Source organism: Caretta caretta, chromosome 3 (genome assembly GCF_965140235.1).
Source record: "Caretta caretta isolate rCarCar2 chromosome 3, rCarCar1.hap1, whole genome shotgun sequence".
In the NCBI taxonomy this organism is placed as follows: Eukaryota; Metazoa; Chordata; order Testudines; family Cheloniidae; genus Caretta; species Caretta caretta.
In genome coordinates this window covers 114,098,108-114,121,028 of record NC_134208.1, presented here as the reverse complement: position 1 = coordinate 114,121,028, position 22,921 = coordinate 114,098,108, and the positions used below count along the sequence as shown (strand labels likewise).

At 41.0% G+C, this 22,921-nt stretch overlaps 1 protein-coding gene across 5 annotated transcripts in view; it reads right to left on the bottom strand.

Moving 5' to 3' along the window:
• TAB2 (TGF-beta activated kinase 1 (MAP3K7) binding protein 2) overlaps nt 1–22,921 on the bottom strand; it is a 142,688-nt gene that overhangs the window by 114,307 nt on the left and 5,460 nt on the right. For 4 of the 5 annotated variants that reach the window (XM_048844255.2, XM_075126799.1, XM_075126800.1 and 1 more), the window contains exon 2: nt 18,080–18,158. The gene's annotated coding sequence lies outside the window, so the exon portion shown is untranslated. The remainder of the gene's footprint in view (nt 1–18,079; nt 18,159–22,921) is intronic. The other variant, XM_075126797.1, reaches the window with a different exon arrangement.

The window sequence follows — 22,921 nt, the reverse complement described above, 5'->3', positions numbered from 1 at the left end:
TGCAGACAATACAAAATTACTCAAGATAGTTAAGTCCAAAGCAGACTGTGAAAAGTTACAAAGATCTCGCAAAACTGGGTGACTGCGCAAGAAAATGGCAGTGTTGAATTCAGTGTCGATAAATGCAAAATAATGCACCTTAGGAAACAATCCCAACTATACAAACAAAATAATGGCTTCTAAATGAGCTGTTATCACTCAAGAATCCACTTAGAGTCATCGTGGATAGTTCTCTGAAAACATCTGCTCAATGTGCAGCAGTAGTCAAAAAAGCTAACAATGTTAGGAACCATTAGGAAAGGGATAAACAAAATATCATAATGCCATTATATAAATTCATGGTATGCCCACACCTTAAATACTGAATGCAGTAATTAGATATTAGAGAGATATTAGTATTGGAAAAAATACAGAGTTGGGTGTATAAAGTAACTTCTGACAGGGAAGCAAAGGGAAGCTGCAAGTGCAGTTATGCCACTCCCAAGCACTGCAGGCATGTTGTTTCGGGCACCCGAAGCAGCCGGCAGAGAGGTAAATCATGGGGAGGAAGGGGCAGGATGGTGACTCCTATTGTGTGCTGGGCTCAGCTACTAATCCCAGCTCAGCTAGGGAAAATGGGACTTCCTCTTCCCCTGCCAGGAGCAGCTGAGGTAGGGTCAGACCTGCCACCCGGAAACCTTCGCATTCCATGCCCCTCCCCAAGTTCCTCAGCCACAAGAGGAGGAATCACTATACAGGGAGGTGCTGCTGTCCTGTCCACCCAACCCCCATGCCTCCAGATCCACCCCCATACCCAGAGCCCCCAGCTAAGCCCCCTGCACCCAAATGCCCACCCCGCAATGTCTCTCCCCAGCATCCAGAGTTGCACTGCACCCAGACCCCCTCCCCCGCTGAGCCCTCACCTTGCACCTGGACCCCTGCCGAGTCTCTCCCCAGGCATCCAGACCACACACCCCACTGGAGCCTGCTGCACTCGAACCCCCACCCAGATGACCCCCACCCCACTGAGCTCCAGCCAACTGCACCCAGACCCCCACACACCAAGCCCCCTCCCTCCACACCTAGACCCACCCCCACTGAGCCCCAATCACCTTCACCTGGACTCCTGTGCAGAGTCCCATTCCCCCTGCAGCTGGAACCCCACACCATGCCCTTGTGGATCCAGATTCCCCCCGGACTCCCCACTGAGCTGCCTGCACCCAGATTGCCCCAGACAGAACCCTCACCCCACACTTTTATCCTGTCAGGCTGAGCCTGCCTACCCATAGCTGTTGCACCTGGCATAAAAGCAGGGCCCCAGGGTGTTTCTGGGGCAGGGCCCAGCCCTTGCGCTGTGTCATGGTTAGGTGCAACCTAACCACTGAGTGTCTCCTGTGGGCAGGAGTGGAGGGCTGCAGAGTGATCTCCCACCTCTGCTCAGCCAGTAGTCTGTGCTCCCCATTGCCATGCTAGAGCCTCCACATTTATTTGACAAATAAAATATGCAGAATTTCAAAATATTGTGCTCAGCATTTTTACATTTCTGGTGCAGAATTCCCTCAGGAGTAACACTACAAGCACTCCACCAGCACAGATGCAACGACACTTACTACAGCGACAGCTGGGTTTTTTCTGTTGCTGTAGCAAATCCACTCCAAGTGTGTGTCTACAACTGAGGTTGGGTTGACATAATGTCTCACCAGGCATGAAGTTTTTCAGAGAACCGATTGATATAGCTAGGTTGACCTAAGCTGTAGGCCAGGTCTCCCCTAAAAAGTTAGTTCACCCAAGCTACATTGCTCAGGGGGTGGGGAAAAAAAAATCTACACTTTGAACAATACAATTAATGTCTACACTGATGTCACCCCCAGTGTAGACAGTGCTAGGTCAACGGAAGAATTCTTCTATCCACATAGCTACCACCTCTCGCTGTAGCTGTGTAAGTGTAGACATAGTCTTAGACCAAGCCCTGGGTGACAATATCCTGTGGTACAGTTACTCTGTTTCAACCTGTGTGGGTAGTCAAATTTCAGTGCCGGTGGGAGTTCCAGCTAGAAGTAGAAACTGATGGGAGTCTGGTATTCTCTTTTATGTAACCTTTTTTATTTATAAGGAAAATACAAACTTCTGCTTCTCTGAACACAGAAGGAACCAAGAACAAAAAGAAGCAGTTTCTCAACTTATAGCTGCAAGCCTCTTGATCCAATGCACCCAAAAACTCCTTCCAGTTTTTCCCATGGTCACACTCTGCACTCACAGGCTACTGCTTGCCTTTCTTGCCTATGTCTCTCTGTTGCTGGTGTCTATTCTCAGTATCTGTGTGTTCCTGTTCTCTCTCTCTGACACACACACCCCACCTGGTCACAATGCACAGTGTGGGCAGGAGTTCCACTGGGTTAGTTTCCAGGCAGATATTTTAGGACTTGTTTTAGATGTGTCCCCTTAAGTGTTTCTTACAACTAGCTTTAATTCCACCCATAACAAGGTTTCACCCAGCTCATGACAATACTCCCATTTCAGCTTCACTGATCATACTGATGCAGCTTAAAATGGTAACACTCAATGACCCATCCCAAAACAGAAAGAAAATAAATTTTAACAAGTTACAAAATGATACAAGGTTAACTAGCTACAGATGTACAGTGTCCTTCTGTCAAGATGTTTCCACATCACCAACCAAAATTGATTTTTATTCCCATCCAAACAAACCCCTGTGTGATTTTTCACTCCCTGATGGAGTTTCTTTCAACCACCAGCGAGAGGCCTCTTTCAATCAGTCCCTGAAGAATGCCTACTGTTTTTGTGGAATTTGCCAGCTGAGGCAGCCCCTACCATGCTGTTGGAATGGGGGAATTCACCTCTGTAACAATTTTTCCAGCCCCACAGCTACATTCTCAGATTCAGGAAGAGAGCCAAGGTAAAATTCTGTTCCCCAAACCGTAAGCACTAGCATCTGTGTCAAATATGTGAGGGGTTTTGAAACATGGATAGGCCAAGACAGGAGCAGTCACAAGAGCTTTTTTTTAAAAAAAACAAACAAAAAACTCTGAAAGTGCTAAATTACACCCTGCTGACCACTGAAACAGTTTCTCCTTTTTACTATTTACTGCTACATTCAGCAAATGAATAGGGATCAGTCCTTGTTTCAGATCCACAAAAGCTTTAGGAGCTAAGATTCCCCACCCCTGACAATGGTTTCAAAACAGGTTTCAACCATTCCCCATCTTTCCCTTGCTGGAAAGCTACCACAGCACGTAGGTGTTGTAATGGTTTAGGTGGGAGGGGAAGGGGCAAGACAAATTTATTCACTGCAAATCAGTTGCCTACAAAACTGTGTGTCTCACCTGAGCTATCTCCTTCAAGGAATTTCCACTGACTGATGTTTGTAAGGGCTTGTCTACAGTGGCAATTTACAGTGCTGCAGCTTTCTCGTTGCCAGTGTAGACAGTGCCCCAGCTATCCCCTAATAGACAGTGACAGCTCTCTCCCAGCGCTGCGCCGCGAGCACACAAGGTATGTTAAAAGCGCTGCCTTTCCTGGTATTGATTAAACAGGTATTAGCCATAATGAAATCAAAACCAATTAGCTGCTCATCCACTATTTCAGCAACCCAGACTTCTTGCTCAAAATTCCAGAGGTCCAATTTGAAAACCCACATTTACATATTTTTGGACAGCTGCTCTTGCCCCAGTCATTGACTCTATTTGAGACCAATTGAGCAGTTCAGTTTCAGATTCCCCCATTCCCTAGACTTTTTAGTTTGGTTTAATAACTCACATTTGATGTCATATCAACCATCTCTATATGCATCAGAAATCCTATTATGCACTTCACAGGCAAACTCCCATGATTATTCAGTCACTGTCCTTTAACAATCCTTTAAGTGTTTCCCAAAATATGGCTTATCTTGAGCCATTCTCTCTTCCTGCTTGTTTTTCCTGACAGCCCCCTATTAAATAAAATCAATATATTCATACAGTAAATATCTCAACAACTAGGTCAACATGCAGTATTCATAAATCATTACAAAGCAGTGTATGACCAAATCTGTCATACACTGCCCTCTACACTGGCTTCCCATACATTTCTCAGTTCAATTCATAGTCCTCAGCTTTAAAGCCTTAAATAGGTTAAGGACCAAGTATTTCAAATACTGGTGCTCTCGTCCTGTACCCACGTATGTTAGCTACATTCAATGAAGGACTTTAGTTAATGGAGCCCAAGTAGCAACTTCTGACTGAAATCATGACACTCAGTGCAGGGCTTTTGGCTGTGGAACTCAACCACATGAACATAAGAAAGGCAACTTTGGGTCAGACCAATGGTCCATCTAGCCCACTATCCTGTCTTCCAACAGTGGCCAATGCCAGGTGCTTCAGAGGAAATGAACAGAATAGGGAATGAATCAAGTGATCCATCCCCTGTCACCCTTTCCCAGCTTCTGGCAAACAGAGGGTCGGGAAACTTCAGAGCATGATTTTGCTTCCCTGTCCATCCTGGCTTATAGCCATTTATGGACCTATCCTCCATAAATGTATCTAGTTGTTTTTTGAACCCTATTGTAGTCTTGACCTTCACAAGATCTCTGGCAAAGAGTTCAACAGGTTGACTGTGCATTGTGTGAAGAAATACTTAGAAGAATCATAGAAGGTTAGGGTTAGAAGAGACCTCAGCAGGTCATCTAGTCCAACCCCCTGCTCAAAGCAGGACCAACACCAATTAAATCATTCCAGCCAGGGCTTTGTCAAGCCAGGCCTTAAAAACCTTTAAGGATGGAGATTACACACACACACACACACACACACAGACACAGCCCCCCCACAGGTAACCCATTCGAGTGCTTCACCACCCTACTAGGTAAACAGTGTTTCCTAATATCCAACCTAGAGCTCCCCGCTGCAACTTGAGACCATTGCTCCTTGTTCTGTCATCCTCCACCACTGAGAACATCCAAGCTTCATCCTCTTTGGAACCCCACTTCAAGTAGTTGTAGGCTGCTATCAAATCCTCCCTCACTCTTCTCTTCTGCAGACTAAACAAGCCCAGTTCCCTCAGCCTCTCCTTGTAAGTCATGTGTCCCAGTCCCCTGATCATTTTTGTTGCCCTCCACTGGACTCTCTCCAATTTATCCACATCCTTTCTGTAGTGGGGAGCCCAAAACTGGATGCTATACTCCAGATGTGGCTTCACCAGTGCCTCGATCTGCTGGCAATGATCCTACTAATACAGCCCAATATGCCATTGGCCTTCTTAGGAACTAGGGCACACTACTGACTCTCATCCAGCTTCTCATCCACTGTAATCCCCAGGTCCTTTTCTGCAGAACTGCTGCTTAACCAGTCTGTCCCCACCCTGTAGCAGTGCATGGGATTCTTCCTTCCTAGGTGCAGGACTCTGCACTTCTTGTTGAAGATCAGATTTCTTTTGTGCCAACCCTCCAATTTGTCTAGGTCACTCTGGACCCTATCTCTACCCTCTGTCATATTTCTATTTCTTCCCCCAGGTTAGTGTCAACTGCAAACTTGCTGAGGGTGCCATCTAGCTCATCATCCAGATCATTAATAAAGATGTTGAACAAAACCAGCCCCAGGACCAATTCCTGGGGCACTCCTCTTGATACCGGCTGCCAACTAGACATCGAACCGTTGATCACCACTCATTGAGCCCGAGAATCTAGCCAGCTTTCTATCTACCTTATAGTCAATTCATCCAATCCATACTACTTTAACTTGCCAGCAAGAATACTGTGGGAGACCGTATCAAAAGCTTTGCTAAAGTCAAGATATATCATGTCCACTACTTTCCCCATATCCAGAGCCAGTTATCTCATCACAGAAGGCAACCAGGTTGGTCAGGCATGACTTGCCCTTGGTGAATCCATGTTGTCTGTTCTTGATCATCTTCCTCTCCTCCAAGTGCTTCAAAATGGTTTGTTTTAAACCTATTGTCTATTATGCTTTTGTTTTAAACCTACTGCCTATTAATTTCATTTTGTGAACCACTAATCATTTTTGTTGCCCTTTTCTGTACTTTTTCCAATTCTAATACATCTTTTTGGGGATTTTTTTATTTGGGGTATGGAAAGGCTTCTGCATGAGGAGAGATTAGTAAGACTGGGACTTTTCAGCTTGGAAAAGAGATGACTCGGGGGGATATGATAGAAGTCATATATATATAAATATAGATATAAAATCATGACTGGTGTGGAGAAAGTAAATAAGGAGTTGTTGTTTACTCCTTCTCATAACACAAAAACTAGGGACCACCAAATGAAATAGGCAGCAGGTTTAAAAACAAACAAAAGGAAGTATTTCTTCACACAATGCACAGTCAACCTGTGGAACTCTTTGCCAGAGGATGTTGTGAAAACCAAGACTGTAACGGGGTTCAAAAAAGAACTAGATACATTCAATGGCTATTAGCCAGGATGGGCAGGAATGATGTCCCTAGCTTCTATTTGCCAGAAGCTGGGAATGAGCGACAGGGAATGGATCACTCGGTGATTACCTTTTCTGTTCATTCCCCCAGGGGCACCAGGTATTAGCCACTGTCGGAAGACAGGATACTGCGCTAGATAGCCCTTTGGTCTGACCCAGTATGACCGTTCTTATGAGATGGGGCCTAAGATCAGATCAAGCCTCAATCTTACTATGTTAAGGCCTTTCTTACATTATGGAATATTACAAAAAATTCCGACCAGTTCAGGTGAAATGGGAGTGCTAATGGCTTCCAGTGTTTTCACTAACACAATAGGTTTAGTCCTTCAAAAGATAGAAAATATTCTAGCATTACTAACATGGAGATTCTGTACAATTAGTTTAACAAATTATGCCTTTTCAGCAGGACATTAGAGAGACAAGGGTGAGGAAATATCTTTTACTGGACCAGCTTCCATTAGAGAGAGAGAGAGAAACAGACAGACAGACTGCTTCAAGACACAGAGATTTCTTCAGATCTTGGAAAGGAACTCCCACCATCATAGCAAAATGCAAGGAGTAACTTTGTTTAGCATAAGTAGTTAGCACACGTTTTAAAGGACTGTTCATAGTAGAGAGGTCCATTAACACCTCTGCAGCCATAGGACAGAAAAAGGAGGTTAGTGGGTTTCAGATTGTTGTAATAAGCCATAAATCCAGTGTGTCTGTTCGCACCATGATTTTTGCTGTCTAGCAGAGTAATACTAGTCTTTTGAAAGTGCTGTGCAAGTTTCCTTTGACAATGAGGGCTGATAGGTCAGATATAGTGTGTCTCTCACCAACAGAAGTTGGTCCAATAAAAGATATTACCTTGCCCACATTGTCTCTCTAATATCCTGACACAGCTGACTGACACAGCTACAACTATACTGCATTTTCAGTATGATGGCAGCCACAAGCATTTGGCTCAGAAAGGACAAATGTTATTTTATAAAATTATTTTCAGTATATCTCACGTGATGAGAAATTGTTATGTGAACTCAGACTGCACCAATGAGCCATATGGACACAGTTTCTCTCTCTTTATAAAAAAAGACAGCTACAGATTAAATAGCATTTTGCTAACTACAAATAAAACTGTCAAGTTGCCACTGCTTAATTTTATTCTGAGCAAATATTTAAGTAATCATGTTTATGCTGCTTCCAAAAGCAGAAGGTGAGAAAATCACCACTCAGCCTAAGCACATCAAGGTATGGTTTCTCAAAACCACCACAGAAATGTTAAACAATTTTTCCCCAGGTATACCTTGAGTTTCACACTTCCTAATGAATAAATTTAAACACTCTCCTAGGCCCTTCCAAGTGCACAGGTTTAGTTGATTTTTCAAGTACCTTTCAACAATTCTCACTCTTCTTACATCATTTGCGTAAAACTTGACATTGCCTAAAATACTTAATTTATGAGAAGACAAACAGACATTAAGTTCAACAGCTGAAATCTTCAGTGGCTCCCAAGACTTTACAACTTAGACTGTTTGTCAGGAAACTGAATGAGTCTGCTATCATATCAATCTGCTGAAGAGAACAGAAAACAGGTTCTGAACATTCATATCCTTCCACTATCCTATATTAATCTTAAAAAGAGTTGAGAACATGAAGTACTTCAAGTTTCGAATGAACATAAGGCTCATTAACATTAATTTAGCCCATGTATACTGCACGAAGGCACTATGAACACATTCTCAAACAGTTCTACTAATGCACCTCAATCCTGACCTGAAACAACCCCGCAATTCCAATTCTGGGACTCCCTTGAACTGAGCATGCCAAATGAACTGAACGGTGAGGTCATTTAGTAATGTATACAAATCGTAAAGCCTTAAATTTGGCACAGAATTGCAGTAATGGCACATTTACTCGGGTCCACATTTTGTTATTTAGTCAGCTATGAAAATATTGCAAAATTCCCATTTCAATCACAAATGCACTTGCACAATTATATTTGCTTCCCCCCCGCCACCCCCACCACCAAGAGATGTCACGTTTTCAAGATCTTCTCTTGAACAGTAAGGGGTAGAAACTAAGTGAAAATTGAAATTATCAAGTAATCTAGGAACTATGGTTTTAAGAAAAATACTAAATATGACATGTCTTGTGATGAAATTACTAGAGTTGGCAACACTGCTCTCTGACAGGGTAATAAGCCTTATGAATAGGGAGAAAGCAGTAGATGTGGTAGGTCTCAACTTTCATAAGACTTTTGATACAGTCTCACATGACCTCATAAAAAAAACAAGGGAAATATAGCCTAGATGAACATATTATAAGATGGATACACAACTCGTTGGAAAACTGTACTCAGAGTAGTTATCAAAGATTCAGAGTCAAGCTGGAAGGACATATCCAGTTGGGTCCTGTAGAGATCCTTCCTGGGTCCAGTTCTAGTTAATAACTTCATAAGGGATTTGGATACTGGCATAGAGAGTAGACTTAAAGTCTGCAGATAATACCCAGCTGGGAGGGGCTGCAAGTGCTTAGAGGACAGGATTAGAATTCAAAATGAGCTTGGCAAATTGAAGTGGTCTGAAATAAACATAGTAGGATGAAATTCAAGAAGGACAAATGCAAACCTCTACACTTACAATGGAATAATCAATTGCACAAATACAAAAATGGGAAATGACTACCTAGGAAGAGGTACCGCAGAAGAAGATCTGGTGGTTATAGTGAATCACAAACTAAATATGAGTTAATAATGTAATACTGTTGGGGGAAAAAAAGCAAACAACATTCTGGGATGCATTAGTATGAGTGTTGTAAGCAAGAATTAATTCTTCCACTCTACTCAGCACTGATAAGGCCTCAACTCCAGTAGCACGTGTACAGTTCCGGGCAGCACACTTTGGGAAAGATGTGGAAAAACTGGGGAGCAAATTCAGAGGAGAGCAACAAAAATTAAAGATCTATAAAACATGACCTAGAAGGAAAGATTGAAAAAGTGGGTTTGTTTAGTCTGAGGAAGTGAAGACTGATGGGGGACACCAGTGGTGTTTAACCTGTGTCCCTAAAAGGCAACTGTATTGAGCAAAAAATTTCAATTCTATTATGAATTGAAAATGTGTTCCCTGAACGATATCCTATAATTTTTAAGCTGAGTTGTTTGAATCAGCCCTGTGGCTACAGGCTAGAGGTGGGGCACTGCCCCCCACCGCTGCCCTTATAGTCCCCATTCACCCAAGGTGAATGAGAAGTGCTCCAAGCAGAGGCGGTCCCTTCCCTGCTGCAGCTGCCCAAGAGCTGCCACTGCAGGCTACTTGCTGCATTTCAAGTAAGAGAGAAGAGAGCAGGACTGCTCCATCGTTTACTTCCCTGCCAACCTGTGGGAGATATAGCAAAGAATGGCTCTCCTTTTCAACGCAGCTATCCAGGGCTGCCCGGGCTGGGGGAGAAGAACTGTAGAAGAGAAGTGGAGAAGTAACCACTAAACTACAGCTGCCTCATTTTCTTCCCCAGACCGAGATCAGGTTAAAACAGCTTGGGGGCTGCTCTAACTTGTCCCCAAGAGACCATATATCAGGTAAAAGCCAGTCTGTACTAACTGACAGTTATGCGACCCAAGTCTGTAGGAGTATGGAGAGGTGTGATCCCTGTAGGAGTATGGAGATAGTGTGCTAACAAAAGCTCCTAGTGTAGCTGGTTTCACTTCCAGGACTGGTTTTACCACACTAATACAAAGCGTAGCTTTGCTGGTATAGCTGCATTCGTCCCAGGATGGCCTTGCCTACACTAGTACAGTGTTCCTAGCATAGAGATAGCAGGAGCACAGCAACCTCTCTCTACTTACTCCCTAACATACCCTCTGCACCAGAGGCTGTGGAAAGGGAAGTGTAGAAGCCAACTACGCTGGCTCTACACCTACTGGGGACTCACCCAAGCCAGGGGAATCATCAACAGAAGACTTATGGGTAGTTTCAGGAAAGAGAATTTGCCCCAAAATATTTATTATGCTACAGGCTGGATTATTCCCGGCAAACTGTCTGATCTGTGGGCAGTCAAAAAGCTTACTGAAGCTGGCCAATATTGTGACCAGTGCTTAGAATGGACCACCACCGACAATGGCACATTCAGGGCACACTGCAAGAAAAAGGGCAGACAACCCAAAAACTGGTGGTTTATTCTATAATTAGATTCACCAAACTAGTAACAAATGAGCTTCTGTAGCACCACACTGGTTAACAAGAAGCTAAAATACAGTCCCCTTTAGGTATTCCAGCTCCTGGAAAAAGACAAATACACTTCGTAATTATTCTTATCGATACAAAGCGAATGGGTTGGAGATTGCTAGGCTAATTAATATTCTTTAATATCCACACAAGTGAATTGTCCTGATTACAATTGCAATGCCTCTTATTAAGTTGTTATGGGTCATACACAGGTTAGTTGGTTTGCCATGTCACAAACATAACCACCTTCCATTGGGGCTAAATGCCTCCTTGTTGAGAGAAAGCCAATAGAGCTTTTTGGAAAAAGGCTTGGAATAGTGAGCAAAGAAACTGCCACCTCTTTGATTTCTACTACGTTCAGGAAAACAGACTGTACACTTTTTGTAAGCAAACAGGATTGCAAAGAGCTACCTAACTCATCAGTTTCTCCCCCTGCAGGAAACGAGACACTGAATTTTGGCTCACTGAGCAAGCTAAGAAAGGGTAAAATTGTGGCTGTTTGTGTTTTGAAATATGTTCTGCCTTCAGGATGAAACAGGTGAACATCACTGATTTACAATGGAAACTGTTTGGGGCAGCAACATTTTCTTATATATGGTTTATAATGCCTAGCACACTGTGGCCTCTAGGTGCTATTGCAAAATTAATAATTGATTTAGGGAACAGGAGGTCTAAAGAAAAAGATGCTGCATCACATGGCGGTGAGACAGAGGGAACAGGCAGTTAGACAGTTAAAAAGGATTAGAAGTTAACACAAGGGAAGCAAAACAGATTAAAAAAATCAGAGAAAAAATAGACAACAAAGATTGGGTAAGATGGAAAAGCTAAGCGTGATCCTGCGTTCTCTCACTGTGCTAAGAATGTATGAAGGGTTTGAACTTCTGCCCAGGATGACCATAAGAAAGCTACTGCCAAGACCAGCAGCACATTGCACGGGCAGCAAATCTGTCCAATGCTGCTATACCTTGCCAGCCTATCAACTTTCCTTTTCTCTAGCACTCTGTATTAGGTTACTCTAAAGCAGAAACCTTTCAGACAGGAACTGCTTCTTGATCTAAATTCTCTAGTGCAGAAAGCCTGATGTGCCTGTTGCTCTAGTTCTTCCCTGAGGACCATCTCTGCCCTCACTAGCCACAGTTGCAGCTCCTTCTCCGCTATGGATTCCTTAGCCCCTTTCAAACGGACACAATTGGAAGGGAGCAGCTCTTCTTGAGGTTCAAAGCGCACTCCTCACGCACAAGATAGTTCCTTCCTAGGCTCTGGGCCTCCCACTCCTTCCTCAACCCCGGCAGTTACCTAACTCTCAAGTTTCCCTCTCAGTCCAAGAGGTGGCAGCTGGGTAAGGATAGTTGCCCACACCACCATCCACCAAAGAGTTGCCATGGCAGGCTAGTCTAAGCATTTGTACACCTACGCACATGGGACTGGTTATAGGAGAATGATTTAGTGTGAGAACACGAAAAAGAGTATGTGGGAGACAGAAAAAAAGAAAAACAAAGCAAAGAAAACAGAAATAAAGTTGATAGAAAATCCCAGAGGAGCCAGAGACACATACGGATAGGTCTACACTGCAATAAAATTTAAAAAAAAAAGAAAAAACTTGAGGCATTGAGTCTCAGAGCCAGGGTCAACTGACTCAGGCTTAAAGAGTTTGGGCTGCAGGGTTAAAAATTACAGTGTAGATGTTCCGGCTCAGATTGGAACCAGGGCTTTGAGACTCCAGCATCTTGCAGGGTTTCAGAGCCCAGGCTCCAGCCTGAGAGTCTACTCTGCAATTTTTAGCCCTGCAACCCAAGCCTGTGTCAAGAGACATGGGCCAACCAGGGCCGTGCAGCAGATCTTTTATTGCAGTGTAGTTGTACTCGCAGTGACTTAGCATAGAGCAGACTAGCGTGCTGTAGATTTACACTCTGGCTTGGTACACACACAGATCACGTCTATACTACACAAGCGCACTATATCAGCATAACTATGCTGCTGTAACCCTGGAGTGTAGATGAAGGTGTTTCTCCCATCACTATAGAAACTCCTCCTCCCCGAGAAACAGCAGCTAGGTTGACGAAAACATTCTTCCATTGACATAGCTGCACCTACATCAAAGGTTAGGTCAGCACAGCATCCACATTCAGGGCTATGGATTTTTATTTTTAGAAAACAACCCTGAGGACTATGGCTATGTTAATTTAAGTTTTCAGTGTAGACCAGGCCCCATTCTCTCTGGGGTTGTCCACATGGAGACAAGGTAGGACTTGAGACAGGAAAGATTCTAAGCAAGAGCACAGGCGATGCTATAGTGTGCCACCACTGGGAACAGAGATGCAAAGAGTCTTGTTTCCGTATCGCATAAATCCTGAGTGTAGTCCTATGTCTTTATATATAGAAGTACACACAGGTATTTTCCCAACTCACAAATGGGATTATCTTTAACACAGAAATTAGCTCCACTGAGGGGTAAATAGCTTCAAAAATACTATCAGTTCTGAGGTGTTTATGTAACACCATATACGGATTTGGGAACTACAGCCATTCTAGTTACACTGGAAGTACTAGGATAAATAGCCAAAAAAGGGAAAAACCTGAAATGTTTCCCTCGAGAAGCTTTAGAATCTCCTGCCCTCTTTTAAAAATACCGAAGGATGGGAGTCCCAATTCTCATCACCCCAAAAACTGAAAGGAAAACCAGAATTTAAAACCAGAATTAGGATGAGACTACACTCATTTTTGCCAGTGACTTAAAACAGAATTTGAGCCATAAGGCAAGAAGTTCAACTGAACCATTCAGCCCCAATCAAATTTTGTTATAAATACTTGAGCTATCTAAGATTTTCATGGAAGGCACTCATCTTTTCTCCTCTCAACACCTGCCACATGAGAACATATTCTTCTGTTAAAAAGGATCAGAAAGTGGTATTTCAGAAGATACCATTTACAAGCAAGAAAATATAAGGCAAGTAAATAAGAAGCTGGCAGCATTATCTCCCGCAAATCTAAACAAACTCGTTTCTCTTAGCGATTAGCTGAACAAGAAGTAGGACTGAGTGGACTTGTAGGTGCTAAAGTTTTACATTGTTTTGTTATGGAGTGCAGTTATGTAACAAAAACAAATCTACATTTGTACTTTACCGTTAAAGAGATTGCACTACAGTACCTGTATCAGGGGAACTGAAAAATACTATTTCTTGTGTCTGTAAAAATGACAGTGCAAATATTTGTAATCAAAAGTAATATAAAGTGAGCACTGTATACTTTGTATTCTGTGTTGTAACTGAAATCAATATATTGGAAAATGTAGAAAAACATCCAAAAATATTAATAAATTTCAACTGGTATGCTATTGTTTAACAGTGCAATTAAAACTTCGATTAATCACAATTAATTTTTTTTAATCACGTGAGTTATTGCGATTAATCGACAGCCCTAATAACTAACCATGTCAAAGTTTAAATTGTCATAACTAGATTCTAGAGAGTTAATACCCTATTGTGATAATTGTGAGCAGTTCACGTCTCTTGCAGCTATTGTTCCATGTTGTTTAAAACCCCTGAAAGACAATTATGCTTCAATTTATACTCTTCCCATTTGGAAGGATCTCTCTGCAACATGGGTTAAAAATGTAATTTTAAATGCAACTTTTGATTCTAGAGCATGATTTTGTGGTAAGGGGTGGATTCTACAGTCATGTAATCATGGAACACATGTGGCCCTGTCACCTAACCTTTTCAACAAAACCTCTCTCAAGTAATAACTTCTCTCCTTCTTTTTGGTAAAAAAAACCCCAACACACACACTTCAGAATAATGAGACTGTTAAACCACCTCCCCCCCAACCCCCCCAAAAAACCCACCACTACACCTTCAGGAATTTTGTGTTTTCTAAATAATTAAGTCTGATGCATAGATATCAAGGTAATAGGCATCTGTGAAATACCTCAAAATAGACACGGTGATTAATATCTGTAAAATAATTTGAAGTTTCCAACGATTTTCATCGAAGCACAATTAACAATTGTGAAATTCTAGCTATTTGTTACTCTCTCTAGTTTATACAAAAAAGTTTTAAATTTTTTCCCCCTAGTCATAGCTATGGCAAGGCACCAAATGTTTTCAGGAAGCTAAAAATACAAAGCTAAAAACTTCATTTTTATGATCAAATATGGGGCAGTTCTCAACAATTTCATGAGAGACAAGTAAAGTTGGAGGGCTGGATATTTTCTTTTCACAACTGAAACACAGATATAGGATACTACCATGTAACAAAGCCAAAACATCCTCAGTTAACAAAATCTGTCCAACTTTTAGAAGAGCAGAGGACCAATTTTATGCAGATAAAGTGGCACAGGATTATACTTAACCTCATATTTGAGAAGGACTCAAATTTTTACCCATTCCAATTTTGTAATGCTTTCCCTGCAAAAATACTAAAATGTGGATTATGGGCCGGGCTAATTTAAAAATGCAGATGTGGACTTTTTCCACAGAAACTGGCAAGAACAAAGGTATGAATAAAACTTTGTGCTTATGTTATAATTTCATGATAAGAGAAGATTTTCTTCTCTTTTCTGGAACAAAAGGATAAAAGGAAAAAGTTTATCATTTCTTCTAATACAAAGCCTTTTGATAAATTAGGTAGAGATAAGGGGATCAAGCATAAAGCCCTATTTATGATAAAATCCTCAATATAAGCAAGCATACAATCCTTACATTCAAAAGGCACAATTAAAGCTACAATGCTATACTTCTACCAAACTAAAAAAAAAAGTGAACTAGTCAGAAATGATAGAAAAAATTCAGAAAGATTAGCGTGTTGGGAAATATAAAAGTTTACATATCATATTGTTAAAACTGCTGACTTCAAAGAGCATTTTACCACAGTCATTAGCATGACAACCTAAAGTAATATCTTGCCTTGATCACAAACAGGGAGCATCACTGGGGACCCCAAGACAGAAAACTGAAATATTGTTTTGCCATTTCTTTGGGATTCCCAACAGACTTCAAACCAGAAAACTAGTTTTACAATAACTCATGCTAGCATACTCCTTCTGCCTACTTTTCTGGCTAAATAACTGTTTCAGTGTGAGAACTGTATTTTGTGGAGAAATGTTGCAGATTTCAGGATACTCATTTGTGTTGGCAAGCACTTTCTGCTCATTGCTGGTCAGTGGAAAACACATTCTGCAGAGTTGCCATTGGATCTGCATTGAAGAAAACACAAGCTACAGTTTGTATTGGTCTGCTGGCCAGTTTCAACAGGAAGGAAGCTTGCAGCCCTCATCAACTCTGCTCGTACCATTATGTGTTAGTTTGACTTCCAGATACTGAAGGTTATAGGGAATTTCCTTGAAACTAAAAGTCAAGGTAAAAATTTAAGTATAATCTTGTTACAATTGTAGTGCACCAATTACTCTGCCAGGAAACAGCTGAAGTCAAATTTTAGAATCCAGATAAGGCTTGATTAACCTTAAACATATCCACGACAGAGTGTGCCTTTCTAAAAGGTATTTATACATATTTAGACACCTGCATTAGGTACGTGTCTGACAAAAATCCACTTAATACCTGCTAACCTGAAGTCCAAACCTACTAGCCAGGATGGATACCTGTGCTGCCATGATCCTAAGGCAATGCACAGAGACAATCCCTATCCAGTGATTTAAAGGACACAATAGTTGTACACTTCGTAATCTATATTTAGTTTTAACAAGTTAATCAACTGTATACTTCATATTTTTTCAAAATTAAACTCATATAGCTGATCGAATAGCACTATTTTTATTCATTGAATTTCACCAGTATCTTGTAATTAACTCTCAAATATTATGGTATTTTTTCATGCTTTATGTGTATAAAAAGATCTTCTACACTTTCCACAGTATGCATCCGATGAAGTGAGCTGTAGCTCACGAAAGCTTATGCTCAAATTAATTGGTTAGTCTCTAAGGTGCCACAAGTACTCCTTTTCTTTTTTCTCAAATATTATGTAACCAGCTGAAAAGCTGGTTGAATACTGTAAAAAGCATTTCAATACTAATGACATTGAAGTATCTTTGCAAACACTCTTCACCTAGTCCCACTTATTACACCTCTTGCTTTAACTGTCTTTTCTTTTCCCTAAAAAAAGGTATTTCTATTTACAAACTGTACTTCTATTTTCTAACTCATCCTACAAATCTTTCCTTCTCTCTTATTCCAGTCTACTCATTTCCCAATGTCCTGGAATTTGCTATGTCCTTCTAAGCAAGCTGGAGACCCATGGTGAAATCCTAGCCGCACTGAAGTAAATTGCAAAACCCCCATTGATTTCAGTGGGGCCAGGATTTTACTCTGAAATGGAAGGTGGAGCACCAACATTCAGGAATAATGCCTTACGAAAAGCCAACCATCCTCCCTGTTGCTGGGAAAGAGAAGAACGCTGGGATCCTACAGGATACAGTCCCTGAACCCTGTATGTGAAACACACACAGTGATACATTTGAAATGCCCCAGCCATCTCCAGTCCCTAAAGATTGCACTATTTCCATCCTTAACTACAGTGTGACCTGGCTGCTACTGGGTCTTGTATCATTCTTTATTACTTTACTCTCCTTCAACTTTCTGGCTGATGCCAGAGGAGTGTCTCCTCACCTAGCCTCTTCTCTCAGTGAACAGCTTCTGTGTCTACCCCTTGTACCATTTAAAAATCTGTGTAAATCAATAGCAGCACAAAACTGTTATCAGTTTAAGTGTCACCGCTGGTTAGTGCTCTCAATAGCAGCTTTGAAACTGACCGATTTTGTTCATATCACACTGTTGTAGTTTGACAAAGCAAATTGGAGCAGAGGCACCTTATTAGACTTCTGCAAACTTAGGAGACAGCACAACTTTGGTTCACACTTGGTAGGTTATCTTTGTAACCAGAAAGGAATAGAAACTTTATTTTACATGAAACCTTATATTCTGCAGAAGTTGATGGCAGACAACTGGAAAAGCTTCCTATTCAGCCTAAGTGAAGAGATTTTTCAAGCCATATATCAGATACAGTCATGTGCCTGACAAGAGCATCTATTTACTAATCTGCTGAATATCTCTGCAGCAGGCATTGAGTTACAGGAACCTGCTTAAAAAGCCAGAAAAAAGTTAGTGTCCATAAATGAAACCTTATTTTTTTTTGCGCTGACCCAATTCTTCTGTTTCTAAGAAAGCCTGCAGCTCAGACCTCTATTTCAAAGATCACTTCATGAAAAACTGCTTCAACAATAGTTAACAGATTCCTAAGTAGAAGCAACAAATTGAAAAAAAATCAAGAGGGCCCTAATATTTACAATATTTTAATTAAATGTGTGACAAAAATATTGCTTTTTTCCTTTACAATATTTCTGTCATTTTCAAAGGTCAATGAATAAGCCAGAAGACAGTTTAGCTCATGTTCCAGAACTCCTCTGAACAGTAGTTAAAGCAGATAAAAGCAGGAGGCGAAGCTCACCAGTTTTGGTGGTCTTGGTGACAGGTCTCAAAGTAATGTTGTGATGTGGCACTGCATCATCTTGTGGTGATGTGCTGCACTATGGGAAAGGAAAAAAGAAATGTAGCTGAAAGGAGTTCAGACAAAGGGCCAACCAAGCAAGACAAACTGCGTGCAATTGTGCGTGTACGCACCCTGCTGTGAAGGGAGAGGCACATATCTGATACTCCACACATCAATTCTTATAAATGCTATAATTTCAATTTGACAGGGATCGAGAACAGAAATTGCTACAAAAAAACAAACAAATGGAGGGTCTGTGCACCCTTCCCCTCCATTTTTTAAAAAGATATAATTGGCTGCATTTTAGAAAATGTTACGATAGTTCAAAAGAGACATTTTATGAACACAAAGAAGTTAAGTTATCTAGTATTTGTCTGTAAGTTTTCAGAGGCAAGTTAGAGGCTAATAAAGAAACCAAAGAAACCAAAAAAGCAGGCTCAGGGCAAGTTATTTTCCCATCCTAGCAATAGAAATACTGGAGACTGTGCATTTCTCCCTAACTCTCTGCCACACACAACCATGTACTCCTCCTCACATTTATACCGAGTATTTTTATTGTAATATTTCAGCACCAAGCTACAATAATTTTAAAATGTATTATTTAGTGTCTACTAAGTTTTCTGTACGTCATCTTCCTTTTATTACTCCACTGTTTTCCCTACCTCCTCTTCTGGTTTGTTTTTTTGAGTTGGATTTCCCTAAAATTCACTCCTCCATTATCATTTGGCCCTTCCAAGATAGTTTTAATCCTATATCCTTGTTCCCATGTAAACCTACATTCTTTTACCTCACCTAAATTTACTTAACCCCACATCCACTTCTCTACAGGACATCAAAGGGAGAGGGAGATAATAGACTTTTACAGGAATCCTGGAATATTGCCTCTCTGGAATGTGGAGAGAGGAAGGGAACTGCTGAAGGATTTGGTGTCTGCTCTTCTATCCTCTCCTCCTCTTGGACCTGTTAATCGAAAGAACTTTTGTAGAAGAGACAGATAAGGACTTTGTCTCTGATCAGTTGATGCTGCTGTTCGTCCTACTGGGAAGAAGGCTTGAAGGACCAGAAATTTCCCAGCCAGGCAATAGCAATTCCTCTTGTTCACAATTCAGATTCCTCTGCTTGGCAAGTCCTCACCTCACCAGCCACTAAAAGGGGAACCCTGAGAGAAATGCACTCCCTCAAGCCTGAGAAATGAAGACAAAGTCTGCTGTTTATAAAGAAGAAGGAACTGTGTTCTACCACACTTCCTCCCTCCCCCACTGACTTCAAGCCCTGCCTCTAAGATAACAGTACAGTGTAACCAGATTTAAAATTTGCTGGTCAGTCAAGTTCTTAATTCAACCCAGGGCTTCTCAGTGACAAGTCATAGGAGAGCGGCTCAAGATTCACCACCTTTTGGTCAACCTTAATTTCTATTCCAAAACCCTATCTACACATGAAACCACATGAAGTGCAATCAGACTCCAACACGGCTATGTCATAGTTAACATCGCTCAGCATGATTACATGGCAGCAGTGTGTCAAGACGCTGCTGAAAACTGTTACCAGACAGCCAGCTGCATTACAGCTACCAATGCTATTAACAGTGCTGTGAACAGGAATTAGTAATGCTTTTTTGTAAAAATTCCCTGGGTAGATATGGCTTAAGGTCACTGGAGAACTAATGATATTTAGTCATTACAACAGCTGAAAGCTTAGTAGCTAAGTAGTGTGACTGTTTAAAATCTACTTTTTATTTTAAAGTCTATTTACCCTCAACACCCAATAAATACTTTGGATAAAGGATGACGATGTTATTCAACAAGACTGTAAGCCTTTTTGGGGCAGAGACTTATTTACTATATGTTTGTATAGTGCCTAGCATAATGGGGCTCCATCCTAGTCAAGGCCTCTGGCTGATTGCAAAATGTTATACAAAATAATTTCCACAATGTCATTTAGCATGACAGCTCAAAATAAAACAGACTATCAGGATTGGAAGGGACCTCACAAGATCATCTAGACCAACCCCCTGATCAAAGCAGGACCAATCCCCAACTAAATCATCCCAGTCAGGGCTTTGTCAAGCCTGACCTTGTAAACTTCTAAGCAAGGAGATTCCACCACCTCCCTTGGTAACCCATTCCAGTGCTTCACCACCCTCTTAGTGAAAAAGTTTTTCCTAACATCCAACCTAAACCAATACATCTTCAGAGACCCACAAGCTCTTCCCTTGTTTTACCGAAGGCCAAACTCAATATCCCTTAAACTTCTAAAGTAAAACAAAAGTAGAACAAATATGTGGGAAGAGACAAGCACCAAAATACTAATTTGAGACATCTTCATAAGACAATGTTGAAAACAACTGTTTCACACAGACAATTTTTCAAAAATACCTCTAACTACCATCCTGTCAACTTAATCTAGCAATGAAGTTAAAAACTGATTCAGATACAGAAGCCTCATCTACACTCGGAGTTCCATCAGTGCCAATACTGGTGGGGGATTCACTGAGATTCCTCATGGAGGTATAGCCTAAGGCAGACTACGGGCTGGGCTTGAAAAAATAATCCATTTGCCCAGTTCAGGGAAAGTTAAAAGTTGGAGCAGGTGAACGAACTGAATGAGGCCAGCGAACAAAGCCTTTGCCACTCCTAGCTTCCTCCCCCTACGGGAAGAGAGCAAGCATGGGAGTAGGGCTGCATAGGGGCCACTATTGCTCCTTTAAAAGGAAGGAAGAGCATGAAAGAACATTCCAGGGGCCAGTCCCATTTGTTTAAGATGGGAGTAGGAGAGCAGAACGGTTGGAACCACTGTTCTTTCATCAGAAAGAGGAAATCAAAGTCCCTTACTGTTTTAACTGGTAAGTAAGAGGGGGAAGAACCAGGAATGAGGAGAGAGAGATGTGCATGAACTGGATGAAGGTGCATAACGGTATAGAGATGTGAATGTGAGGAGAGAGGTGCAACAGAGGAAGAGACAGAGGAGACAGATTAGAATTGTGAGACAAAGAACACACAAAGTTTGGGGAGAGAATACGGAATACAATACAGAAAAGAAAGAACACAAGATACAGAGAAAAGGAAAAATGAGGTAACACTATATACTCAAAATATTACATAACCTATAGTAGGAGAGTGTGTGGAATGAAGCCAGAAAAAAGTATAAGAAGAGCACAAGAGGCAGGGAGTTACTTTTAAAAAAAAGGTTATTAAACAGATTTTTGATTGACAAATGCTACAGTTACACATAATGCACAAGTGCCTTATTCCTTTGCATTGCCTGAGCATTTTTGTTTGTTTTTCCAGTGGAAGTGGCAATGCACTTTTTTCACGTGGACCAACAGACTTGGCCGTTGAGCTAGTGTTAGGGAAATTTTTCAAACCCTGGTCTTGTGACCCTGTAGAAAGTTTTTTTAAACAAACAAATAAGTAAGTAAAAAACAACTTTCAGGAAAACAAGAGTCACTCATCAGGCTGAGCATATTAACTAGTCACAGCTCATGAAGCAGCAGATTGATAACAAAACTTCTTTAAAAATATTTACTCTGATCAGAAAAAGTGTGGTATTTCCTTCTGAATTATTCTTCTGATGAGACCGCTCTTCCTAATAATTAGAGGCTGCAGCTTGTGTTTAAGCTGTTAGTTCCTACAGGTTGTAGTTTTCATATCCCATTCAATTTTTGTTGAAGATAAACAACAGAGCTGCTCTCTCAGGTCTGTTCCTTGTATGATTGAGCAGATAGCCCATGTACATTTTTTTTCTTGACCCTGAGACTAGATTTATACTACACAACTCTCTTTCCTTTCTTCATCAACAAATATAGAGTGATAATGGTGAAAACATTTTCCCCAGCAGGGAGCAACATCCACTAAGAGTAGATACTTTGATACTTGCTGAGGCAAACTTGGTAGTGTCTGCCAACAAGTTCTTGCCCATTGCTTTCTCCTATTACTTACATTTACATATAATTTTGTTAAAAATCTTTCATGATTCATTGAAGTATACAAAAGTTCCAATTTTGCCCATTATTTGAAAGTATGCAAACTGGTAATTCATTTGAGATTTAGTAAAGTGGTGAGTTAAAGCTTATAGTAGACCCTGGAGTTGAAATCAAGCTGCTAACCCAAGTTAAAAGCCAAGGTTCTATGTCTTCACTGCTATTTTAATTTGAGTTGAAAACATCTTTTCTGCAGTGAAAACACACCATACCTTAAGTGTTAGATTAGCAGACCAAACATTTTGGGCAAGAGTAACAGTGGAACTGGCCTGTATCTTCAGGAAATTTTCTCATTACAAAACTGCTTTCTTTCTTTTCTGGTTTAAAATACAACAACAAAAAACTCTACTACAAACACTTTTTAAATGATTTGGGATGGATCCATCTCCGCCCCATTGCTAACCCATGGGAACAGGAGACAGAAAAGGTATGTAAATGAATGTCAACTACTGTGCCCAATTTCACATATGAAAATTTCCACTACACTACTTAAAACTGTGCAAGTGGTGTAACATGAGCACTGGAGGTTCAGAGACCACAGTTTGGTCACCTCCATATCTCATGTTTGGTTACTTATAGGATTTATCTTGTATCAATTGCTGCTCTATTTCAACTTACTATACATAAAGAATTGGCAATGGCTGGTGACCCATTTCTTAGATTAGAGAATTATTTAGGAATTGGTATACAAATTTATAACAATGATTCCAAGGACTGGTTTGGAACAGTCATCTGTGAAAGACTGCTCTCAAAAACAGAAGTGTAGATAAGTGATAAGTATTTTTACACACCAACAAAGAAATCTCTAATGTCTGCATCCT